Source organism: Entelurus aequoreus, linkage group LG07, assembly GCF_033978785.1.
Source record: "Entelurus aequoreus isolate RoL-2023_Sb linkage group LG07, RoL_Eaeq_v1.1, whole genome shotgun sequence".
In the NCBI taxonomy this organism is placed as follows: domain Eukaryota; kingdom Metazoa; phylum Chordata; class Actinopteri; order Syngnathiformes; family Syngnathidae; genus Entelurus; species Entelurus aequoreus.
Window position 1 is genome coordinate 26,227,056 of NC_084737.1, and position 27,353 is coordinate 26,254,408.

General features: G+C 38.6%; 1 protein-coding gene across 6 annotated transcripts in view; it reads left to right on the top strand.

The window, feature by feature from the left end:
• The window catches only part of wnk3 (WNK lysine deficient protein kinase 3), a 113,327-nt gene continuing 85,974 nt past the window's right edge, over positions 1 to 27,353 (top strand). For all 6 annotated transcript variants that reach the window (XM_062053045.1, XM_062053046.1, XM_062053048.1 and 3 more), the window contains exon 1: positions 1 to 421. The gene's annotated coding sequence lies outside the window, so the exon portion shown is untranslated. The remainder of the gene's footprint in view (positions 422 to 27,353) is intronic.

Sequence of the window (27,353 nt, forward strand, 5' to 3'; positions counted from 1 at the left end):
TTTTTTTTTGTCAGGCTGTAACTGGTGATGAAGATGACGATGACGATGATCCCTGTGGCAAGTGTGCGCTGAGAAGCTGCTCTCTCCTCTCGCAAGAAGAAGTCCTACTTTGTAAATAAGCTGAGTGAAATTACCGGGCGGTCGGTGGACAAGGGCAACAAACGACGGCATCGTGTGAAGACGCGGACTACCAGAGGAGCTCCGCGAACGTCGGTCACCGAGCCTCGACGACTCCTCTCGGGATTCTTAAACCCTCAGCAACCGCAGTGAGGATATAGGACCTAACGACATTTTTATAACGCTTTTTCTAAAAAAAAAAAAAATGCAGTATATTTTGTAGGTGACGAGGAATAGTACTGTATTTGTGCTCCATTTTTAAAAAAGAAAGCCGCCATAGGAGCTGACGAGATGTTACATTCGGGTGAGTGAAGTTTCTGCTTTGAATTCACTCTTTAATTAGGTTGGAATGCCTTCCCCTCCTCTCCAACAGAAGCACCTGCTCTGTGTTTTTGCAGCACTGCGAGCCTATTAGCTTTCTATCCCTTCTTATGGCTACTTACTATTGGGAAAGAAACACAGCAAGTGCAGACAAGCACGCAATGTGGAGTCATTTGCCCTGGGCATGAAAGGCCAGGAGGTGCCTGTTCATTTTGGCACATTCATGCAGGCTAATACAGCTCATTTCTGCACTACACCATGCCTGCATGGACAAGCATTATAATATTACTGTATATTATTATTCCTGCTGCAGACTGGAAAATAACATGGGCTCCAGTTGTACTGTAGGCGCTCCCTTGACTAAAAAAGGCTGACAGCTGCTGAGCCACTCAAGTCAACTCTAATCTCAGCCAGCTCAATCATCCATAAAGTTCCAGAGCGGGTAACAAGTAAGCCACTTCAATTGACATATACCATTTTCAGGATGTTCCGATCAGGGATTTATGCTGCCGATTCCGATAGCGATCATCCATGAATGAGATCGGCCAATACCGATCACATGCAATAACTGTCTTCCCCCCCCCCATTTATTTATAGTGAGTGCTATCGATTAAGATTAAGATTAGTTTAGGGCTGCAACTAACAACTAATTTGATCATCGATTAATCTGTCGATTATTACTTCGAATAATCGATTAATAATCGGATAAAAGAGACAAACTACATTTCTATCCTTTCCAGTATTTTATTGGAAAAAAACAGCATACTGGCACCATACTTATTTTGATTATTGTTTCTCAGCTGTTTGTAAATGTTGCAGTTTAAAAATAAAGGTTTATAAAAAAAAAATAATAATAAGTAGCCTCTGCGCATGCGCATAGCATAGATCCAACAAATCGATGACTAAATTAATCGCCAACTATTTTTATAATCGATTTTAATCGATTTAATCGATTAGTTGTTGCAGCCCTAGATTAGTTTATTTCAAAGGGGACAATGCAATTTCATAAAAACACACGACTACACATGGTTAAAAAAGCCAGAATTAGCCAGAAGGCTAGTTTTCATCTGTAGTCCCCTGGCCATGATGTAAAAAAGGGAGTAAAATTACAATTTCAAAGAAAAAGAAAAGAAGCACACAATACATATATGATATAATAAAATATAAGATACAACATCACAACATAACATTTGTCATAGCATCAAAACAGGCTCATCTTTTAGTGGTGGCAGCTGTAGGCGTTGATAAGCCACATTTATAAAAAAAAAAATTGTGAAGGCCTTGTATGTTGTGACCAGTTTAACCTTCTCAGGTACTGAGTTCCACACGTTTGCACTCCTTACTGACCAGGCCGACTTACTGAAAGTGCTCCTGCGCAGAGGAATATAACAGTCACCTCTGACAGAGCCTCGAGGGACACGCTCACGGCTGTTTCTTTGGCTGATGAACTCTGCCAGAGGATCTAGAGCCAATTCATGCAGTACTTTATAGGTCACTTTTAAGTCTGCAAATGTGTGAAGACTGTCCCAATTTAAAATACTGTATTTTTTTGAGAATGGCACAGTGATGATAGTGCCTAAGTTTTTTATCCATAACTTTAATTGCTTGTTTGTACAAGATTTCCAATGGGTTTTTATTTTTAACTCTGACCAGCCTGAGACCAGCTGGTAAGGCAATAGTTGAAGTGACTGAAAATCATCGAATGCAAATACAATTTTGCAGCTTCAGTTGACATTTCATTTCGAATTGCGTGGAAATTTGCGAGATTAAACTTGATTATTTTACACAATTTGCCAATATGGGCATTAAAGGAAAGCTCTGAATCCATTATTAACCCAAGATATTTATTTTGGCTGGCAATTTGCATTCTTTCTCCATTAGTATGTATGTCTGGGTCAGATGATACTTTTTTTTGTTTTAGTTACATAGTTTAACAACTTCTACACTAGGGGTGGGAATATTCAATCTGATTCCGATTCCTGAGGTGACGATTCGATTCAAACCGATTCTCGCAATACATTGTTTGGTATAGCAGTTATAATGAAACTTTTTCAAAACTGGTTACCGGTGAGAAAAGCTCCTTCTGGATGGCCTGAAAATTAACAAATTCCAAGGTTTTAAAAATTAAAAAAAACTTCTTAAAGCACTTATTTATTTTGTTGTTCCAAGCTATTATAGCGATTAGCATGCCTGCACTTGGCTTGCTCTTAATCTGTGTGTAACATGTTTAGCCTCATACTTCGCGGCGTGGCGAAGTTGGTAGAGTGGCCGTGCCAATCGGAGGGTTGCTGGTTACTGGGGTTCAATCCCCACCTTCTACCATCCTAGTCACGTCCGTTGTGTCCTTGGGCAAGACACTTCACCCTTGCTCCTGATGGCTGCTGGTTAGCGCCTTGCATGGCAGCTCCCGCCATCAGTGTGTGAATCTGTGAGTGAATGGATAAATGTGGAAATACTGTCAAAGCGCTTTGAGTACATTGAAGGTAGAAAAGCGCTATACAAGTATAACCCATTTATCATTCATCATTATAATGCTACTTAATAGGAGAAGATATTAAGAAATGAAATTGTTTATTTTCTGCAATGGAAGTGATTATTAACTTGTAGGAGCGGCTCCACACTGTGTACGGAGATACACCATTACAGTTGCAGCTCAGTCAGTTAAGTGACCAAAAATAAAGTTTAGAATAGAATGCTTTATTGTAATCAAATATGAGAGCAGCACAAAATTACAGGTGGCTTCTGTGTTGGTCAAGTCAAGCTTTATTTATATAGCAAATTTAAAAAGCTTACAAAGTGCTGCACAGGGCACATAAGACAATAAAAGCTATAAAAACAATAAAACAGTGAATAGTAGAATAAACAGTAATAAAATAACAGCAGAAAACTGTGGAGGTAAAACATTATAAAACCAAGGTGTTGTTTGTGAAATGCTTGAGTAAATAAATACATTTTTTGCAGGGTTGTAAATCGCTCAGATGTTTGAGCAACTCTAATGTGCAGAGGTAGATTGTTCCATGATTTAGGGGCAGCTACAGAAAAGGCTCTGTGCCCTCTGGTGCTGAGTCTGGAGCGTGGGACAGACAGGAGCAGTTTGTTTGCAGACCTCAATGCTCTGAGGTAAGATGGGGCAAGTCCATGTTAGCATTTAAAAACTAAACACAGCATTTTAAAATCGATCCTTAAATGAGTTGGAAGCCAATGGAGAGCCGTGAGCAGAGGGGTTATGTGCTCCCATCGTTTGGTCTGTTAGCAAGCGGGCTGCTGCATTCTGTACTGCCTGTTTCTCACAAAAGGGTGAGAGAATAAGGCAAGTGGGCCAATTTCACTGTTAAAACCATTTTAAATGTTCGGATCACTAAATACAACAATCTCTGTCTTGCTTTTGTTCAATTTTAAAAAGCTTCCTGCCGTCCCTGCTTGGACTTCTTTTATATATTCTTGTATATTTCCATCCATTTTCTACCGCTTTTGTCCCTTGTTTGGGGTCGCGGGGCGGACAAGTTTCCATCTCATCACAGGGCCAACACAGACAGACAGACAACATTCACACTCACATTCACACACGAGGGCCAATTTAGTGTTGCCAATCAATCTATCCCCAGGTGCATGTCTTTGGAGGTGGTAGGAAGCCGGAGTACCCGGAGGGAACCCACGCAGTCACGGGGAGAACATGCCAACTCCACGCACAAAGATCCCGAGCCCGGGATTGAACTAAGGACTACTCAGGACTAGGGCTGCAACAACTAATCGATTAAATCGATTAAAATCGATTATAAAAATAGTTGGCGATTAATTTAGTCATCGATTCGTTGGATCTATGCTATGCACATGCGCAGAGGCAATTTTTTGTATTTATTTTATATTTATTTTTTTATAAACTTTTATTTTAAACTGCAACATGTACAAATAGCTGAGAAACAATAATCAAAATAAGTATGGTGCCGGTATGCTGTTTTTTTTCAATAAAATACTGGAAAGTATAGAAATGTAGTTTGTCTCTTTTATCCGATTATTAATCGATTAATCTGAGTAATAATCGACAGATTAATCGATTATCAAATTAATCGTTAGTTACAGCCCTACTCAGGACCTTCGTATTGTGAGGCACATGCACTAACCCCTGTTCCACCGTGCTGCCCTATATTTGTAAATCATCGGCAAAGCAGTGGAAGTGTATTGTTTTTTCTAAAAATAGGTTAGGTGCAGTTAAACTACCGTAAATTTCGGACTATAAGCCGTTACTTTTTTTATGGTTATGTTAGGGCTGGGCGACATGAACGAAAAAGTATACCTCGATATATTTTTACTTAAACTCGATATTTGATATATATCTTGATATATTTTTCGGTGAGAGTATACATATAATGATATTCATTTTTGAGCGATATTCAGTGAAATTGAAGTGAATGACAACTGTACTGTAAACAGTCAGTGACACTTTTATTAACCCAGTTAGTCAAGATGGGTATTAACAGCACAGAAAATAAACTGTTTAAGTAGTATAGAATTACATAACATAAATAAAATAGAAAAATAGTATTTCTACGTAAAATAAATTACATAGCTGTGCAAATAATACAAAATGTATCAAACTCAGATAAAAAAATACATTTGCAGGCAGGCACTTTGTGATTTCCCTTCCTGGTTCGATGACCCGCCCTATTTTGCCTCTGATTGGCCTGTCCCTAACCAATCGTGACTCATCATAGTAAACAACCAACCAATCATGGATGTTCTTATACGTGCAAGCACGTCTTGGAAGGAGGAAGGGGAGGGGTTTAGTAGCCCATGGATGTTTTGATGAAATATCCACTTCCGCTGTCGACTGCGTCTTTCCAGCGCACACGAATGACGCAGCTTGCCCAAAACTGACGAAAATGTCACATTCTTGTCACATTCAGGTCGCATTGCGTTTAGGCTGAAGTCACATTTGAAAAGATCAGATTCCAATCAGATGAGGACTACCTCCTGATGTGGCCTGAATCTGATGCCAAAAGATGAGATTTAAAGCACTTTGGAGCGTTTCGACTGGCAAAAAAAATCCGATATGGTGTGCAGTGTAAACAGGGCCTATAAGGCTAGAGGGCTCTCATTATGTCGAAAGATGTATCTACAAGGTCATAAGCATTTAAAAAATAATATTTTAGCTATGAAAATATTGGATTTAGAATTAATGGTTGTACTTTGCGGAAACTCATTAATCGTGGTCATGTCTGGAACCAATTAACAGCAATGAAGGAGGCACGACTGTATTCACTGATACTGTACAAGCGGCCCTCTGAGGGCAGCCATAAGTATGATGTGGCCCTTAATGAAAACAACTTGAACATCCCTGCTAAAGTGTTTTTACATACTAATCGATAGATTACTTGATTATAAAAATAATCGATAACTTAAGCCCGCAAATCTTTGTCTATATGTGACCGGTCCAGGGTGTACCTTGCCTCTGACCCAAAGCCAGTTGGGATAGGCTCCAGCTCACCCATGACCCTAGGGGCGGCCGACCTTGTAAAGAATACAATTGGGTGTTAAACTTGAACCCCTGCCTGGCATTTCAGAACTACTTTACACACAGGCGCTGTCCCACCTCTGCTATGACTCCGGCACTGGCCGAAATCTCCAAATTGGTGAAAATATACTAAAATGATAGACACGTGAGAGCTTAACTGCTTGTAATTGATCAGTGCCTCATTAAGGAGACTCTCACCTGGATCCTTTATAGTGCGCCATGATTGTTATTGCTGAGGGGACTGAAATGGAACACAAAGCGGGGTTAGATAACACTGGTTGTCTCTCTCTCTCAGTGAACAGTACGCTGTGTGTGCTACCTACACTCCACTCTCGCCCATGCCTGACCTGGATTGGACAAAAGTCCTTGTTGTGTTTTTGGCCTAATGCAAAGAGAAACAATCAGTGTGTGTTTGAATTTAGTGTCCAGTCCTGGATATTTGTGGAGATGTTGCTGCTCTTAAAGTGACTCATGCAACCTCTGCGCTGCAGGAGGGTGTACGTTATGTGACTAATGGCTTTTCATTTACTTGGTTGTTTCCGTTGTAGTGTGGTTGAAGCATCTAGTCAGCTCATTTGTGTAATGCTAGGGGTTGTCCTCAGCGTGCGTAACACTGTGCGCTGTAAAAGTGTCACTCAATCAGACGCCAGCGCTGTCGACTGGTTGAAGGACAATAAAGTCTGTCTGCTACTCTTTTACTTTCTATTAAAAGAGTAGATATGTAATTTCAGAAATACTCTTTTTATTCACACTGGGCCCACGTTACCCTTGACCTCTTGGTGCTTCTTACGCCACTAAGCCTCTCTGGTGGAATAATGCTGAATGTGGGCAAAATGCCCAATACATTCAAGTGCTGCATTAATAATGCCTAGAAATTATGTTGCAAGTTTGCAGTAGCTTGCCTGAGTAACAGAAGAAATGTCAAAGTTTTCCATCACTCAGCAGACTTTTTCCTCAAATATTTTACGCAGGTTTTTTTCAACAACTGCAAGACTATTAAAGGCCTACTGAAATGAAATGTTTTTATTTAAACGGGGATAGCAGATCCATTCTATGTGTCATACTTGATCATTTCGCGATATTGCCATATTTTTGCTGAAAGGATTTAGTATAGAACAACGACGATAAAGTTCGCAACTTTTGGTCGCTCATTAAAAAAAAGCCTTGCCTATACCGGAAGTAGCGTGACGTCACAGGAGGAAGGATTCCTCACAATTCCCCGTTGTTTACAATGGAGCGAGAGAGATTCGGACCGAGAAAGCGACGATTACCCCATTAATTTGAGCGAGGATGAAAGATTTGTGGATGAGGAACGTTAGAGTGAAGAACTAGAGAGGCAGGGTGTATCTTTTTTCGCTCTGACCATAACTTAGGTACAAGGGTTCATTGGATTCCACACACTCTCCTTTTTCTATTGTGGATCACGGATTTGTATTTTAAACCACCTCGGATACTATATCCTCTTGAAAATGAGAGTCGAGAACGCGAAATGGACATTCACAGTGACTTTTATCTCCACGACAATACATCAGCGAAGCTCTTTAGCTACTGAGCTAACGTGATAGCATCTGGCTCAAATGCAGATAGAAACAAAATAAATAAATCCCTGACTGGAAGGATAGACAGAAGATCAACAATACTATTAAACCATGAACATGTAAATACACGGTTAATAATTTCCAGCTTGGCGAAGCTTAACAATTGAAGCTAACTAACTTAGCTACGTAGCTAACGTGATAGCATCAGGCTCAAATGCAGATAGAAACAAAATTTTAAAAAATCCTGACTGGAAGGATAGACAGAAGATCAACAATACTATTAAACCATGAACATGTAAATACACGGTTAATAATTTCCAGCTTGGCGAAGCTTAACAATTGAAGCTAACTACGGAGCGGCGGTGGCTTTCGACGACACCCCGGCCGCCATCAGAGTCGGCAAGAAACATATATTTACCCAAAGTTACGTACGTGACATGCACATAGCGGCACGCACGTACAGGCAAGCGATCAAATGTTTGGAAGCCAAAGCTGTACTCACGGTAGTGCGTCTTGTATCCAACTGAAACACAACACAACCTCCTCATTGTTTTGCTGTAGTCCGCTGCTAATACACCGATCGCACCTACAACTTTCTTATTTGCAGTCTCCATTGTCCATTAAACAAATTGCAAAAGATTCACCAACACAGATGTCCAGAATACTGTAGAATTGTTCGATGAAAACAGAGCAGTTTGTATGGTGACACATTGGGTACGAATACTTCCGTTGCCGTCGTGACGTCACGCGCATACGTCATCATACATAGACGTTTCCAACCGGAAGTTTAGCGGGAAATTTAAAATTGCACTTTATAAGTTAACCCGGCCGTATTGGCATGTGTTGCAATGTTAAGATTTCATCATTGATATATAAACTATCAGACTGCGTGGTCAGTAGTAGTGGGTTTCAGTAGGCCTTTAAGCAGCTCCAGTCATTCATGGCTAAATGTTCCTTTAAAGCAGTGCTTCTCAGTTATTTTCTATTACGCCCCCATAGGAAGAAGAAAATATGTTGTGTTGCCCCACTCTCCAACTCTCGATTATTAATAGTTAAAAAAATTTATAAAATTGTTATAAGTACACCTCTGCATAATATCGTATCCTTATTAACAATAAAGAAAACAACACACCGTTTTTTTCTCATCTTCCACCGTAGTCACAGTGAAGCCATGCGCTATACATCATATTCTAGTACGGAAAAAAAATAAAGTTCCCATGGGGGCTTGCCCCACTATTTTAGAAGGACTGCTTAAACGTGACTCTTTGCAGCTTACTTAAAGTTACATGTTACAAACAAATTAATATAAAGAGCACCACCACACTAGCTTATGTTACTAATAGTGGTTTAACAGAACATATGCATTTTTTAAATGCCTTTTTTTTTTCACAATTATTATTTATATTACATAAAAATTGCTTGTCTGCCCAAGTAAAAAAAGGTCTGACGTCACTCACCACTGTCTTGCACAAATGTACACGTCCGGAGCGCGTGCACACACACAAACATAGTCCCAGAGACGCAACTAACAATTTGCAGTCATGTTTTTGTTACTATGGAATATACATTACATTACAGCTAATGTTAATAAATGCTAAATGGATTATACTTGTATAGTGCTTTTCTACCTTCAAGGTACTCAAAGCGCTTTGGCACTATTTCCACATTCACCCATTCACACACACTGATGGTAGGAGCTGCCATGCAAGGCCCTAACCATGACCCATCAGGAGCAAGGGTGACGTGTCTTGCTCAAGGACACAACGGACGTGACTAGGATGGCGTAAGCTGGGGATCGAACCTTGAAGCCTCAAGTTGCTGGCACGGCCGCTCTACCACCCGAGCCACACCGTCCCTTAGCTAAATATGTGTGTGTCACGTGTGATGTAGTTTATGTGCTCAAAATCGACAGAGGGCTGATATTGAGAAAAAAACAAATTGTGATTTGTCAGCCAATCGATTTGAGATTTTTAGTTGTTATTCATTTAAAACTGCTAAAATTAGTGAAGGAGGCATAGTTACTTATAGACTTGTCTATCAACACATTCTTGTCACACATTAGAACAATACACAATGCACAATAATCCACCTTCAAAAATGTACCGCGACATTTGTTTACATAGCCTCATTTTCGTGTGTTCACAGACCATGGGCAAAATGACCACCATAACACACTAACATACACATTAACACCAAACATACGCACTGGGTGGTCTGGAGCTGAGGCCTCTTCTTCGCATTGTGGACATACTTAAATATATTCGAGATGTACCCGCGGAAAGCGATCTTCACAATTAAAGATGACACTGGATGACACAGAAAGACTCCCAGCAAAGCGAAGCAAGAGTTACGTCAGGCTCTCTGCAACTCACACTTTGTCACAGACATGGTGCGACAGAATCTAAACAGAGTCTCCTAAGTCGCCAATAACACCAAAAATAGATGCTAGATTTGTTGCTCGTCACTTTTTCTGTAAAAAAAATGACAGTTTGGTGAAATCTCTGAAAAAAAAAAACAAAAAAAAAAAACATTCTTAACAAAGTACATTGTACAATAAGCAGCAACAATTTAAAAATAGAATTCAATGATGTTATGTAAGAAAAAATATATATGTTAATACTATACTTAATAATAGCAAATTTAAAAAAAAAAAAAAAGTATATTCACATTTGTTTGCCTTTTTAAAGAATATATGCATCATAGCAACTCATGCAACAGCGTCATATCGACTACGCCCCCACCCACACAGGTATTTTAGCAATTTAAGGGAAACCCTGACATTAACAAAATAAAAATGTCTCACATTACGATCATGCTTTGTCAGAGATGCTTTGTAATGTTATTCTGTGATATTTGCACCTAAAGAAATGCTAGTACATTAATTTAGGAATATGGGGGTGGGAAGGATTTTTCTGGCAGGCTAAAATATTGTGTAAATTATTTTATAATATGTTTTGGTGGAGTCCTTAATTACAGAATGATTAGCAGGCATATTATTACATTTTATTAAGTAATAGAGACGTTTATAACATTGACAAGCAGCAATGTCTAGGGTACAATTATTAATGATGAAAAAATATATCTATCTGCGATTATCGCAATTAATTTTGAGTTAACTGTGAACAAAATGCAATTAATCGCGATTAAATAATTTAACCGTTTGACAGCCCTTATTTAAAAGTTTCCAAACTTTTCCACCATGGGCCACTGAAAAGTCAAAGCACGCGGAGGGCCTTTTGGTATTTTAGTATTTAGTAATTATTTGCTTAAAGTATTTAGTATTTAGTAACATGTGATATTAACGTACTACACGCAAAGTCAGATATGTCAAGCCTTTGTTGGTTATCATCAGAAGTGGGACCAAGTCATTGTTTTGCAAGTCATAAGTAATTCTCAAGTATTTGCCCTCAAGTCCCGAGTCAAGTCCCGAGTCAAGACAGGCAAGTCCCGAATCAAGTCCAAAGTCAAGACTGGAAAGTCTCAAGTCAAGTCCCAAGTCCTGCATTTTGAGTTTTGAGTCCTTTCAAGTCCTTTTAACCACAGACTTATGTATTTACACAGATTGTGTATGCTTTTAAAACGCTGTATTTATTTATTAAAACAAGTGCATTTGAAATTGCAGGAAAAAAAATAGTGCTGACATGATTGATTGATTGATTGATTGATTGAGGCTTTTATTAGTAGGTTGCACAGTAAAGTACATATTCCGTACAATTGACCACTAAATGGTAACACCCGAATAAGTTTTTCAACTTGTTTAAGTCGGGGTCCACTTAAATTGATTCATGATACAGATATATACTATCATATATACTATCATCATAATACAGTCATCACACAAGATAATCACATTGAATTATTTACATTATTTACAATCAGGGGTGTGGAGGGGGTGGGGGGTAGGATATGGACAGCAAGTAGTGGACATATAGAGAGAGAGAGAGAGAGAAAGAGAGCGAGAGAGAGAGAGAGAGAGAGAGATCAGAAGGCATAAGAAAAAGTATCTGCATTTGATTGTTTACATTTGATTATTGGCAATCCGGGGATGGTGTTAGTTTAGTGTTGTAGCTGCCTGGAGGTGAACTTTTAGTGCGGTTTTGAAGGAGGATAGAGATGCCCTCTCTTTTATACCTGTTGGGAGCGCATTCCACATTGATGTGGCATAGAAAGAGAATGAGTTAAGACCTTTATTAGTTCGGAATCTGGGTTTAACGTGGTTAGTGGAGCTCCCCCTGGTGTTGTGGTTATGGCGGTCATTTACGTTAAGGAAGTAGTTTGACATGTACTTCGGTATCAGGGAGGTGTAGTGGATTTTATAGACTAGGCTCAGTGCAAGTTGTTTAACTCTGTCCTCCACCTTGAGCCAGCCCACTTTAGAGAAGTGGGTAGGAGTGAGGTGGGATCTGGGGTCTAGAAGTAACCTGACTAGCTTGTTCTGAGATGTTTGGAGTTTAGATTTGAGGGTTTTGGAGGTGCTAGGGTACCAGGAGGTTCATGCGTAATCGAAAAAGGGTTGAACGAGAGTTCCCGCCAGAATCCTCAAGGTGCTTTTGTTGACCAGAGAGGAGATTCTGTAGAGAAATCTCGTTCGTTGGTTAACCTTTCTGATTACCTTGGTTGCCATTTTATCACAGGAAAGGTTAGCCCCTAGAATGGAACCTAGGTAGGTGACATCATATTTCCTGGTGATAACAATGTCACCCACTTTTATGGTGAAGTCATTGACTTTCTTAAGGTTGATGTGGGACCCAAACAGGATGGATTCTGTTTTACCCAAGTGCATGGATAGCTTGTTGTCAGCGAGCCAGGTGCAAGTTCTTCACAGCTCAGCACTGAGGATTTTCTCCACATGTGACTTGTCCTTGCCGGATACCAGCAGGGCAGAGTCATCCGCAAACAAAAACAATTCACAGTCGCATGCCGATGACATGTAATTTATGTATATTAGGAACAGTAAAGGTCCCAATATACTGCCTTGGGGGACTCCACAGCTCACCGAGAGGGGGGGGGACACGGTGCCGTTCACCTCTACCACCTGCTCCCTCCCCTCCAAGTAAGATTGCATCCAGCTCCATGAGGTTTTGTTAAATCCGATTGCTCTGAACTTATCCAACAGTATAGCGTGGTTAACGGTGTCAAAGGCCTTCTGAAGGTCCAGCATGACCATGCCGCAGTATTTGCCCGCGTCCACCTCATGTTTGATGTGGTCGGTCAGATAGAGAAGACATGTGTCAGTGGAGTGGTTAGTTCTGAAGCCGGATTGGAATTTGTACATGAGTTTATTAGTGGCAAGGTAACTATCGACCTGTTCATAAACTATTTTCTCCATTACTTTCGAAATGGAGCTGAGAATAGAAACAGGTTGGTAGTTGCCAGGTTCCAATTTGCTTCATTTTTTAAAGAGGGGAGTTACTCTTGCTATCTTAAAATCTTTTGGTACTTGGCCTTGTGTAATTGATAGGTTTATTATGTGCGTGATAATCGGGGCAATGATGGAGGCAGAGTCCCTGAGGAATCTGGAGGGACTTTTATCAAGGCCGGTGGCCTTGTTAGGGTGGAGCGCGCTCAATTTTTTAAACACCTCATCAGCTGTGACCATTTCTAATTTGAAATCATCGTTGGATACTCCTAGCTTTCTGTAGAAGGCTTTAATGTGTTCTACACCAAAGCGACCAGAGTGGTGGGACAGCTTGTTGACAAGAGTTGCGGCTATGCTGGTGAAAAAGATGTTAAGTCTGCTAGCTACCTCCATTTTGTCTGTAATGAGGGAGTCACCCTCCTTGATGCTGATGTTGGTGAGTCTTGTTTTAAGTTTCTGGCTGCAACCAGGAAGCTGGTTGTTGAGAATTTTCCAGAGCTCACGTGGCTTATTTGTGTTTTCCTCTATTTTGTCGTTAATGTAATTTTTTTAAAGGATTTAGTCAGGTTGGTTGACTTATTTCTTAATTTATTGCACTGCTTTTTGAGAGTTGAAAGGAGTAATTTGAGGTTGATGTTATTGGGTTGTTTATCTACTTCTGTTTTACATTTTTGGTATTCAGAGTATTTTCTGTCTCTGTCTTTAATGGCAGCTAATAGGTCCGGATTCATCCATGGTTCCGAGCGGGCTTTGATCCTGACTGTTTTCACGGGAGCCATGTCATTTAGTATCTTTAGGAACGCCGTTTTGAAGCGATCCCAAGCATGGCACTTCATAATAGCACTATTAACCAGTCATTTTAAACATTTAACTAATTCCTTTACAGAATAAAGACATTTGAAAAAACAAGTGCAACTGTACTTATTTGCACAAAAGTGTTAACATTGTATTTCCATGGCATATTGCATTGTAACTAGTTCCACAGCAGTTTCTAACCTGTTCTTACCTTATCTCATTGATCTCATCTCATACTGTATGTGTGTTGATGTGTGTGTACACATGAAAAACATAACAAATTCATGAACATAACAATGAACAAAGTTGTACTTTTTAGATGTCAGGGCCCTATGCAATATGTACACATATTCTTAATATAGTATACATTTTAACTGACCTTTATTTGACTATTTTTGTCTTTTTGTAGGTGGCTAAAATACACGGTGCTGCTGACCGCCGTCTAACGTTACGTTACTGTGTGTGATACATTGACTAACATAACGTTATGTATAGGTACCTCATGCAACCCTGCTTAAAAAAAATAATTTGACAAAAAATATGAATAAGGTAGCAAACTGCAGTGGACGCAACAGATTGCCGTGTTTGCAATGACGTTATAACCATAGACATCTTATAAGTAGACACATCATTGGCTGCTGTGACGCGAGAAATTCGGCCGCCATCTTGAAGTGGTGATGAGGAGCCGGCGAGCAGCCTAAACTGACAGTTGACAGGTAGAAAACAAAGCTGGTGTTCAGCGTTTTCTTGCTCAAATGAGCGGACTGTTGAAAATAGGAATTGGGGGATTACTTTTCACAAATAAGATTTAACATTAACGTACTATTGGTTGTATTTTGTGAAAAGACTATTACCACAGAGTTGAGAAGGAGCAAAGATCTTCAATATGTGTATGTGAAAATCACAAACAAATCTTCTGGGGGAGGATGACCCCCCTACATGGGTTTGGTTTACAAACTTTCAGCCCCACCTAAAACAAAATTCACCAGCCGCCACTGATTATGATGCATTCTCATTTTAGGCAAAGTAAAAGACAATACTTTCTCAACAGTATAATTGTAACCAGGAATAAGTCTTCAAGTAACAATATTCAAATACTAACATTGTTGGGTAAGACAGAATTTGGTTTTATTCTGAATCCAGTGAAACAGATTGGTGGTTTTAGCTGATAAAAGACTTTCAGGTGTTTATATATGTTTATGTTTAAGTATTTGGCAGACACTTTTATCCAAAGCGACATACATAAAAAATACATATAAAACAATCACTGTAAACATTATCATTTAAGGGAAGAATGTAAAATATCAATACAAAGTGTCAAGACAGAATACATTCTCTGCTGCTGCAGCAACAGAGATACAGTCTATAGGTCCCTAAGATATATAGATATCTAATGTATTAGTACATTGTTTATGTAGGATATACGCATGTATATATATCCTAATCATATTGTTTCTTGAACTTAAAAATAGCTGACCGTTTTTTTCCCCCTTCTCTGGGATTATATTCCCAGTTTTGATCTCGGACGTCTGGTCACTTATAGCATATAAGAATATTATATTACTGTTAAGGAAACTATGAATAATAAAACATGCCAAAACATGTGTCCTTTATCATAGCTACACGTATGACAAAAAAACGCGTGAAAATCAGTGGTATTCAGTGAGGTAAGATTAACTAAATGCGCTGACAATTCATTGCTCCTGCCAAATTAATTGCACTGAGTGGAGCGGATCACCACTCCAAGATGGCGGCTCCGCGTCTCGTCAGCGGCAGTAGGCAATAGCGGTCGATGCTGCGTCTACTTATAAGATGTCTATGGTTATGACGTTAGCAGTGAGTTTACAGCCTCACTGATTTAACTACACAGCAAATAAAAGTTACGTTACTTAGCCAATAAACATTAGCTTACATTCAAAACTTACTATTCTTTGTGCAACTTCAAATGTCGAACGAAGTTGGAAGTTGTTGCGTCTCCGTCTGTAATCTTCGAACCGCATGTTTTGCATACTGCAATTCGTTTTTTGTTGACCAACTCGTAGTTTTAATAGCCTAACGAAACTATCTTTGGCATAATTTATCCTCACTGGCGCGTTGTTTGACAGCTCTTCTTTGTTGGTTGTCCTGCAATTTGATTGGATGAATGCTGTGGGATGAAAACAACGTGGATCTAATTTGATTGGATGTTGTACTGACAGGCAGCACACACGCTGACAGACACACACGTACACAATGAAAGATACGGAGCGCTCCTGAATAACTTTTTAATCTTTGGCTTTTGGGGAAAGTAGCAAGTCTTGTCAAGTCAAAAGGCTCAAGTCCAAGTGAAGTCACAAGTCATTGATGTTAAAGTCTAAGTCGAGTTACAAGTCTCTTTAAATGTTGTCAAGTCGAGTCTAAAGTCATCAAATTCATGACTCGAGTCCAAGTCATGTGACTCGAGTCCACACCTCTGGTTATCATTTTAATGGTTATGGTTTACAGTTTATGAAAACCTTGAATTGAAAATCTCAGAAAATGTAGGTTTCCAAACTGTAAATAATGATGATCACAATTATAACACATAAAGTCTTGACATAGCTCACCTTGCATGTAATGAGTTAATATCACAGATTAGTTTCACATTTGAAGTTAATTGTTGACATGAATGGACTTTTACACCATATTCTAATTTTATACATTTCACCTGTATAATATAATGATTAAGATTAAATCTGGTTGCAAGAAAACATGAAACTTTTCTTTGACATTTACCTACCGAAAATGCAAATTTTTGACCACTAATTTAGTCGCTGCTCTGTGACATTCGTTCAGCGGCAGACATACTGGGGCTGCCCACCTCGAAGCCAGTCCGAATCAGAGGCATTCATATTAGTTTAACAAAAAATAGCGCTAACATGATAGGCAGTGTTAGTACCTTTTGTAGTCAGATGACGTGCTAGCGTTTCTGCTGCTGGGATTAGATCGGAGTGGTTCAAAAACGTGACTTTAAATGTTTCAGCATTATGCTCGTATGGCCTCCTCTTCATGAAATAGCAGCCTTATTACAAGTAGCATTACTGCAATCTTTTCTTGTAAAATGATAGTGTTTGTTCTGCCTGGGCACTGCCATCTGACATCACTACGCACGTTGCGTAATGACGTCATCCCCACCAGGAACAATCGTGAAAGGAACCGTTTGAAAAGATAGCAAGCGATTCCAAGGAATTGATACACTGGCAACCTAGTTCTGAAAAAGAACCGGTTTTCGATTCCCATACCTACAAATTTCTAACTAATCGCAGTTACTTACCGCTTCATTGTCTCTTCCATTGCCATGGATAGTAGTCACCGAGCCCGTCATTAAAAGTAGTCTTTTTGTGAAAGTTTGTGGGTGAAGCAAGACTCTTGGCACACACTCAAGGCAACTTCTTTACAGTTGAAGGTACATTGCTGCAAAGAAAAAACTTAGCCCGGCACTTCTTACTTCTCTAGATGAGACTGGAGGTTTGAATATTGACCTATGTTGGCTAATATAACCAATAACAGCATTCTCGTTCTTTGAGTTGAATCTTGGCATCTTGTTGTCTAAACCAGTGGTCCCCAACCACCAGACCACGGCCCGGTACCGGTCCGTAGATCGATTGGTACCAGGCCGCACAAGAAATAAATAAAAATTTAAAAATATATATATATATATATATATATATATATATATATATATATATATATATATATATATATATATATATATATATATATATATATATATATATATATATATATATATATATATATATATATTTTTTTTACATTTTTTTATTAAATCAACATAAAAAACACAAGATACACTTACAATTAGTGCACCAACCCAAAAAACCTCCCTCCCCCATTTACACTCATTCGCACAAAAGGGTTGTTTCTTTCTGTTATTCATATTTCTGGTTCCTACATTATATATCAATATAGATCAATACAGTCTGCAGGGATACAGTCCGTAAGCACACATGATTGTATTTCTTTATGACAAAAAAAAAAAAATACAAACATCCCCGTTGACCGGTCCGCAGCTACAAAAAGGTTGGTGACCACTGGTGTAAACCAGTGTTTTTCAACCATTTTTGAGCCAAGGCACATTTTTTGCGTTGAAAAAATCTGGAGGCACACCACCAGTAGAAATCACTAAAAAACAAAACTCAGTTGACAGTAAAAAGTAGTTGTCGCAATTGTTGGACATGACTTTAAACCATAACCAAGCATGCATCAATAAAGCTCTTGTCTCAAAGTAGGTGTACTGTCACGACCTGTCACATCACGTTGTGACTTATTTTGAGTTGTTTGCTGTTTTCCTGTGTGTAGTGTTTTAGTTCTTGTCTTGCGCTCCTATTTTGGTGGCTTTTCCTCTTTGTCTTCCTTTGAGCGATATTTCCCGCATCTACTTTCTTTGCTGTCGTCCAGCATTCTGTTTTTGTTTACTTTGTAGCCAGTTCAGTTTTAGTTTTGTTCTGCATAGCCTTCCCTAAGCTTCAATGCCTTTTCTTAGGGGCACTCACCTTTTGTTTATTTTTGGTTTAAGCATTAGACACCTTTTTACCTGCACACTGCCTACCGCTGTTTCCGACATCTACAAAGCAATTAGCTACCGTCTGCCACCTACTGATATGGAAGAGTATTACACGGTTACTCTGCCGAGCTTTAGACCGCACCGATACTCAACAACAACACATAATTTGCAGACTATAATTACTGGTTTGCATATATTTTTAACCCAAATAGGTGAATTTAGATCATCTCCCACGGCACACCAGACTGTATCTCACGGCACACTAGTGTGCCGCGGCACAGTGGTTGAAAAACACTGGTCTAAACTACAGATGCGCGTGCATAGACTAAACATGACTGATGCGTGCAAGGCAGTTTGGGTACATTTATACCATATATAGATAATACGCTGACGATGTTCCCAATTAGTGACATCACCACATTGTGCATATTCCAAACGCACCGTGTGGAGGAAGTAGATAGGAAGGTGAGATTGTTTTATAAATACCTTCTGCAATGCCTCCACGCTTTGATTTCAAATTTTCGGGACAACTGCAGGTACCAATAGGTAAGAAAAGTAGTTTTTTCATGATAGGGCCCCTTTAAAAAAAAAAAACTACCTACAGCATATCTTCTTGCTGAGTTGCTGGCTGTTTGAGTTGTATATGCTTCTTAAAAGTACATTATTTTCTAACCCCACCCATCTGTCCCCTGAGTCAATCAACCTCCTTGAAGTGTATTAAAGGGGGTGTGTCTGAAGGAAGTAAACTTAAAACATTTTAACAATGCAGAACACGTTGGTGTTGTGCAACAATTTGTAGTATGAAGAAAAGTAGTCTGCAACTGTTAAAAATCTCACAGTTTAAAAACTTCTAAAAGTTTAAATCATTTTACCTGGTACAACAACATACAGAAGTGCAATGTGCAATTTGTTATTCTTATAGACAGACCTGTGTGTTGACTTCCGTACCAAACATCACGTGACAACCTCTGAGGAAGGCAACAGAAGTAAACACACAGGTCTGGCTATAAGAATAACAAATTGCTTAATTTTTTTTGAAGACTTTTGAACCTCTTTGGATTACAGAACCTCTTTGGATTACAGAAGTGCATTATGCATGTACAGTGTAGTCCTACTTTTACACAAATTACTGTTTCAGAAGATGCTGAGTGCTTATTTTGAAAATGTCTTTCAAAGTAAAATTTGTTGTTTGCTAGTTTCTCCCCACATATCAATCTCAGGTAAGCCAGCGTTGTTGGCAGTGAAGGATACCAATCTGTCCATGTGGATCACCTAAAATTGTTTGGGGTCCACATTTCCAGAAAGCTAAGGATGGAGGGGCTGGACTTCTCCCTTCACTATTGTCTTTTTTTGTATATTCTAGAGAACCAGCGTCCTCTACAGTAGACATTTGTTTGTGGTGTGTTTGTTGTGTCACAGTTACAGGGGGAGCACTCTGCTTTTTTAAGGACCTTCTGCAAAAATGTGAGTCTCACAATTTTTTTTAACCAAACTCGTGGGCTTGGTTGACTAGCACAAATAATGAAAAATTGAGATACTAAGAAGGAACATTCAGGAACACTACTAGAATAACTAAGGGAGTTGAACAAATTACCAGTGTTTCCTATATATTAATTTGCCGCCAAAATTAAATTCAAGGCCGCCACAAGTAAAAATAAGAAATAAAAAATAACAAACTTTTTTTAATTTATTTTTTCTAAGATTTTGCGATACATTAAGTAAAACTTCACCTTCAAGGTACTATATGTGCTTCCATTTCCTGCAATTGTTTTCTACTATAGATTGACTATATGTCATTTGTTTTCAAACTAAGAGCTTGAGGTTTGAGCGACAGGCTTCCTTTCATAGTTAGTCGGCAGTCACAAAGCAAAAGACTCGTTGAAGAGTACAACGTTAGCAGTCAGTAATTGTTTCTACAGAGTTTGGTGAACATACTATATGCCTGTAAGTAGAAATACACTTGCAGTTTAATGTAAATTTTCTTCTGTTGAAATTTCATTTGGTAAATGTTTGTATAATTTTGCTAATTTTCGTGAGCCTGTCAATGAGCTGGTCCATCATTAGAGCCAACCTTCATCCTGTATAATTGTATTGCCACCTTTTAGGTGTCAACACTGGAGCATAACTAAAATATTAACAGCATCTTAAAAATAGTATGAAACGTGTGCATATATACATACATATAAATAATAATAACAATTATTTTGATTGATATTGCAATCATAATTATTAATTAATTCAAAAACATGAGTATTTATTGTATGACCAAAACTCAAATTTAAATATAGTTTTAAAAACACGGATATCAATTTGTAGCAAATAAACAAGTAAAAAAATAAAAATAGAAATAACAATACATTTAAATAACAACAGACAACAATATAAAAACAATACAATTCAGTTATTCTGTTTTAATTGTTTTTAAATCCGTTTTTTACCTATTAGAGTTATTTTTACCACCGTAGAGTGTGTGCATTTTGCTTTAAATACAATTTTATAAAATATTAGGTAAATGCAAAAATCCTCAAATTTATTGGTGCAAATACATCTTTGGACAATTTTGACCAGTGTTTTGGGTCAAAGCATAAACATTGTGTAAATGTATCAATAAGTGCGTAAAAAGGGAAACTGCACCTTTTTTGTAATTTTGCCTATCGTTCACGATCATTATTAAAGACATGACGGTGCATGTTATTATTTTTTTGCATTCTAAATATTAAATAAATGCGATCAAAAGTCTGCTTACAATGGAGCCTATGGGAGCCGCACAATGGAGCCTATATTTTTTTTTAAATATCCCAAACACCTCCAGTAAGGTTTTATATACATGATGTAAGTATATATGCTATGTAGTAACGGGCACATTTATGATAACATTTAATATTTACGTATTTTGCTCATTTTAAGTATACGCGGCGCATTCATTTCAAAAATGCTTTTTTCTTTTCCTTCATCACTGATTATTACTCTCTGCAGACTGTACGAGATCCAACAAACATAATAAAACATCACTTACTGTGCAAGGTCCGCTGTCATTAGGATACCGAATGCTGGGATGTTCATATATTACCATTTAGGTGAATAATGTCTCATCATCTTCACGAAGAAACAGGGTGGGGCGGCAGGGGGGACCAAGCTTCTTTTCGTGTCATCCTAGCCAGTTTCGGGTCAGGGAGCAGAGAAGCGAGACGGCAGCAGACCACTCGATAATGTAAACATAGGCACACGGGAAGTGATCACGACTCCGCTATAAATAGTTTGTCTGTGTTAGTGCTTATAATAACAATATCACTCATACTTGGTTAATATTGAAGTCACGAAAGGTAGATGGAGTATTGTTGGTGGATTTTTAAATGGTTATTTTTTGGATTTTATGGGCGAAATAGTGGATCTCCCATTGGCTACGCTGCAAAGCAGACTTTTATTTACGGTTACCTAATATTTAGAATGCATTAAAAAAAAATCCATCCATTGTAATGTATTTTATGATTGTGAACGATTCCAAATTCCAAAAAAAAGTGCAGTTCCCCTTTAAGTATACTATGCTTGTGTAAGGTACTTTATTGAAACCTTTATTTTGTTAGCACAGTCAGACCGGACGTAGCGCACCGCTCTATAGTTTCGAAGGGGGGAAGTGATTTGTGCTGTTGTTCTCAGCTTGACGAGGATTAAAGAGACAATTTGAAGCTATTAAAAAAAGATGTGATGAAGTTGTAACTGCTGTTTGTACATTGATGTTACATCCATGATGTCGTTCACAACACCAGCAGATGAGATGTGTTGTGGGTGTATAGATTGTTCTTTCTAGCTTTATCTTCGTAGTTTATTCGCTGTTTCAAGGGGCCGTCTAGACATTGTTTAGTTCAGGATGGGGCGGCTGAGTGTGTCGGAGATAAATGAGCGCTACCGGACACATTATTTTCCGAAACAAATGTTTCATATCCTCACAATGACAACATTTCACTTACATTTATGTCAATTTTGCTGATATTCTGCGTTTAACAACGGACTCAGTTTTATTGGCCATTTATGTGACTCTGTCCGTGTTTACGAAAACGCGGAAATCATATGCCTATACATTTTTTGTTGAGTTTAGTGATTATTGATTAGGTATATTAGCACTGTGTCAAAAGTAGTAACCATGGTGAGATCCCAAATTTCTAGTAGACATGCTCTTTTTTTCACTCATTCGCTCCTCATCTGTTTCATCGTTACAAGCTCCGGAATTTGCATGCACGTTGCGCGGCCCATTAATCCTTTTTTTTTTTATTACTGTATTTTTATTATTATGAGAAGCTATAATCGAAATCTAAATTTGACTCATTGTCCAGCCCTACTGAGAGAGAAATGGTCTGTCTTTGGCTATTTTCTTAAGATGATAAAAACGTATTTTGAAATATTTTTATGTGTCAGCTCGCAGTCAAAGTCACGCCCAGATTTTTTTTTTATAGATTGTGTTGGTTTAAATCCTTGTAATTTTAGTAAAGGTTTCTCCCTTTGGCCTTTAGGACCTATATCTAAAACCTATGTTTTGTTGTGGTTGAGCTGTAGGAAATTCACCGCCATCCATGACTGTATGTCTAAAATGCAGTTAAAAGGGGTATCTATTGGTCCTGTGTCATCAGAAGGCACAGCAATGTACAGCTGTGACTCATCAGTGTAACTGTGGAAACTGATGCTGTGTCTCTTAATGATGTCCCCAAAAGGCAGCATATAAAGATGAAAAAGAATGGGACCTAAAATTGAGCCTTGGGGAACCCCAAACTGTTGAACAAAAATTATTGTTGATTTAACATGATTCCTACACAAATGTACTTGCCTTATATTTACAGTAACTTCATTGTGGAGCTTATCAATGAACAACTTCAAGTAGCTGTTTAATCTCTAATGTAAAATACTTTATATTTAAATTTGGCAAACTAAATTCCAACATTCAGGAAGGGCAGAATAATATATGTCAGTATACCACGGGTGTACAAATTACAGCCTATGTTACATTGTAGTAATAAAATAAGCAGCAACAAGATATGAGAAAAAAATGTCTGCCAATACTAATTACACAGGTTTTTATACATATATAACATTGCTTTTGCATTTTAAAGAAAATACATGCATCATCGCTGATTATGCAAATTATATGATGATGTCGTAATGACACTGCCCTGTCCACACCCCACCACACCCCTAGCCACAGCCCAACCGCCACAATTATCTTGGCAATCTGTGGGAAACACTGAATGACTACTGACTGCATCTGAAGTAAACAAGCTACAACAAAACACTTTTGTTCCATTACGAAAAAAATGTATGACTGCCGAAAAAGAGAAGACTCAAAGGGGGTGCCTTGAGGAACGCCTCAGCAATGTAAATCACAAGTTTGTAATGAAGTGGAAACAATGGAAACACAGCTACATACAGTATACAACATTCCTATGCAAATGTGATCAGCACAAACGTCCTCCATAGGCTTGTTAACAGCAAGATTACACATTGTGTTATTATTACAAGGGGCCGAATCTTCTTACATTACCAAGGAAACAGAGTTGTCTATTTAGAAGGCTTACGCCAAAACATGCACTCATTTTTTAGAAAGTGGATATCTATGAAAGTATTTAACATTTAGGGTTGTTTGTGTAAGTTTATTTTTTATTTTGTTATTGTGCTTAAACTGTAGGTATAACATCTTTAAATTGTTTGATTTGTATCACCATTCTTTTACTATCAGAGTTGCAGCTAAAGGTTAAGGGTCACCTCCCCTGCCCCCTCCCCCTGTCCTCTCTTCTCACAACTGTAGCTGCTATTGTTGTTGCAGACATTCGGCCATACTGGCTGCTTTCACTTGCACATTCAACACTGGCACATATTTTATCAGACTAAATCCCTCCAGCCCTCTTTTGTCTGTGTCCCCCCCCTCTCTTGATCGCTCTCTTGTTCTTATTCACACACACACACACATTTTCCCAGCCCTCTCTGCTGGTTGCCCTCCTCCCTCCCGCCTTCAAACTCTGCTATCCAATGACTGTACCTTCCTGTGCCCCTCGCCACTTTTTATCCACTCTTTTCATCCCTCTACGTGTCCCCTGTGCGACCAAACACAAACAGCACCCTGGCTTTTCTTTTGTCTGCATGCTTAATTTTCTAGCAGCAGTTTGTGTTCATGGATTTAATGTGCGATGAAATAGAGGATTAAGAATTGCAGGCTTTCCAATGCGCTTTTTATCTTTACATTGTCAAGATGATTAGTGGCGTCTATGGTGGCATCGTTGCTTCGTCTACAACCCTATGAACACAAATGTTGTCTTCGAACGCTTTTGAGAATAGTAATCACATTTTTCAGGCAAAGGTGTCACAATCACTACGTTAACATGCACTAAATTAGACTGATTTCTCAAATAGTTCCGTCTTCTGTATTTTCACACCAATGCACTCTCTAATGCGATGTGATTTTGGCTGAATGTATCAACAAATTATGCATCTACAGGTGGTCGGAGGAATAGTGCAACAGCCCCTTTGCTCGCCAAGGATTACAACCGGCATTTGCGTTTTTTTACATAATAATTTGCAACAATATCCCTTTCAGCTGCTTCCCCCCCACCCTCATAGGAAATTATTAAAATGAATTACTGTAATAACTGTGAAACCTATGTTTAAAGGGGACATATATGATTTTAATCAATATTTAAAACATTTGCTTGTCATCGACATAATACGTATTGGATATGCTTTGGTGTATATTTTGTTTAAATCTTGCTCGGCAGTCCTTTTTATAATCAGTTTTTAAGTCTGTCTGCAATATGTTCCATTGTGAGTGCAAATGAGACCACACTCTCCAGTATTATAATTATATTTTGAAAATGTAGACTTTTTAAATATATGTCTTAAAGTCTCAGCCACTTTTTATTTCCAGACCCGGTTGACCCGGTCAAAATATACACCAGCACATTCTTCGATCGATTCAGACGCTGCATAAAAAAGCAGCACTTATGTCACTGCATGTGGCATGTCAATGGTATTACGCACATGCCAAGATTAGATGAAAACAATACTTTACCTTACCTTTTTTGTGTTTTCTCATAGCCTGACTTAAAAGGGCCCTATTATGCAAAACAAAATGTTATTTCCTATTGGTACCTGCTGTTGTGTATTGGGGACCAGCATAAGTCCAGAAAATTTGAAATCAAACCTTGGAGACATAGCGGTGTAATTAATTAAACAATCTTGCCTTCCTTTGTACTTTTTCTAAACAAGCCGTTTGGAATTTGCTCTTTCTTGTGACATTTTTTCCACTCCATACATAGGCGCCGATCTACATTTCTGCAAGTGGGTGCTCGAACGGGTGGTAAATCTGACGCACATTTTTTGAGGCTATGTCTACACTAAGCCGGATAACCCCTTAAATGAATAATTATTTAGCCTAAGCCCCGTTTCAGCCACACTAAACTATTGTCTAAGGTCCCCCTCCTCGGACAATTTCTTACAAGGGTAAGTGCACTGTGTGTTTCTTGAATCTCCGGCTCTTAGCTTTGTATGGACTCATTGATCGTTTACAAACTGAGTTCGGAGACGAAGTGACGTCAGAAAGAACGCGCCACAGCCAGCTTCATAATAAAGCGGTTTCGTAACTCGAAGCTAACCACTGGAAATATGGAGGCGAGGCATCCAGACATGCCCGTGTTTCTCCTTCTACATGTACAGACGCTTGTAGAAATCACACATGAATACCTTAAGAGAAAGCGATTGCAGCTATTTGGGATACAACACTTCTCAGACGGCAAGAGAACTTTCCAATGTCCAGGTCAGCTGTGATTCTACTTAGCGAAAAACTTTGTCCATTTGTCGAAGGAGAGACAACGAGAATGCGGGCTCCCGTGAATGTGATTAAAAGAAAAAGGTAGCGTGTGCTTTGTATTACCTGTGGCTCCCTGGACCTCTTTCAGAGATGTGTGAAAATGAAAAAAGATGAAGAAAAAAATATATTTTTTATTTTAATATATTTTCTGTAGGAGAATAAACATGACACAAACCTTCCTAATTGTTAGAAATCCCACTGTTTATGTTATACATGCTTCACTGATGAGCGTATTTGGCAAGCACCGTTTTGTCCTACTAATTTTATCGTAGTTCGTTGACATGTACAACTATCTTTGATGCTGCCACAGAAAGACATGTTTTATCCCACTCCTTCTTTGTCTCATTTTGTCCACCAAACGTTTTATGCTGTGCGTGAATGCACAAAGGTGAGCTTTGTTGATTTGATTGATTTGCTGCAGTGCTTTACAGGCATATTTGGTCAATCCATGACTGCAAGCTAATCAGTGCTAACATGCTAAATAGGCTAGCTGTATGTACATATTGCATCATTATGCCTCATTTGTAGGTATATTTCAGCTTGTTTCATTTCCTTTACTTATGTCCTCTGTGTATTTAATTTATATTTGCATGTCTCATGACACATTATCTGTATTTAATATTGGCTGCATTTCTGTGTTGTTTGTGTGCCATGTTGTTCCACACCACAGCAAATGTTACCCAGCTCGCAAAAATTGTAATAAATCCATTAGAAGAAGACAGCCTGCCGTTTTCTTTAACTTGGACACACACATCTATACAGTTGGCCATTCTAAGCCAGTAATTTCCAGAACTTATCTCATCCGGTGAGAAGCCTCCATTTTACTAATGATTTCCAATGTTTCTGTAGTGGATTGTCCGAAGCTTAAGCAGGCAACAAAAGTAGTTTAGTACAACAAATTTATTTACCTATTATCAGAAGTGCAGGTTGAATTGAGTTGGCCGTGCAGACAGACCACATGTACTCCAGAGCAAACAAGACACACACAAGCCAAAATCACTGTCGAGTTCCGGTCTTCTGCCATTTTTTATATGTCTCTTGTGCGTCACTGTTTTTTATCTAGTGCGTCATGATTGTTTTGTTTTGGTTTTGTCTGTTCCAAAACAACCTTGTATCTCTTAGTCATATTGGGAAATTCTAAACATTCTGTAGACAGGTCGGCATAATTCCATATTCACCTTTGTCCCACAACTGGTCCATTCAATGGCACAAAATAGAAGAGAATTGAAAATGAGCAGACATTCTTAATAGACAAGAAATATAGGTCAAAAGGTCAGAAATTCTACGACATACCCTCCTTCCAGGGTCCTAAGACCCTG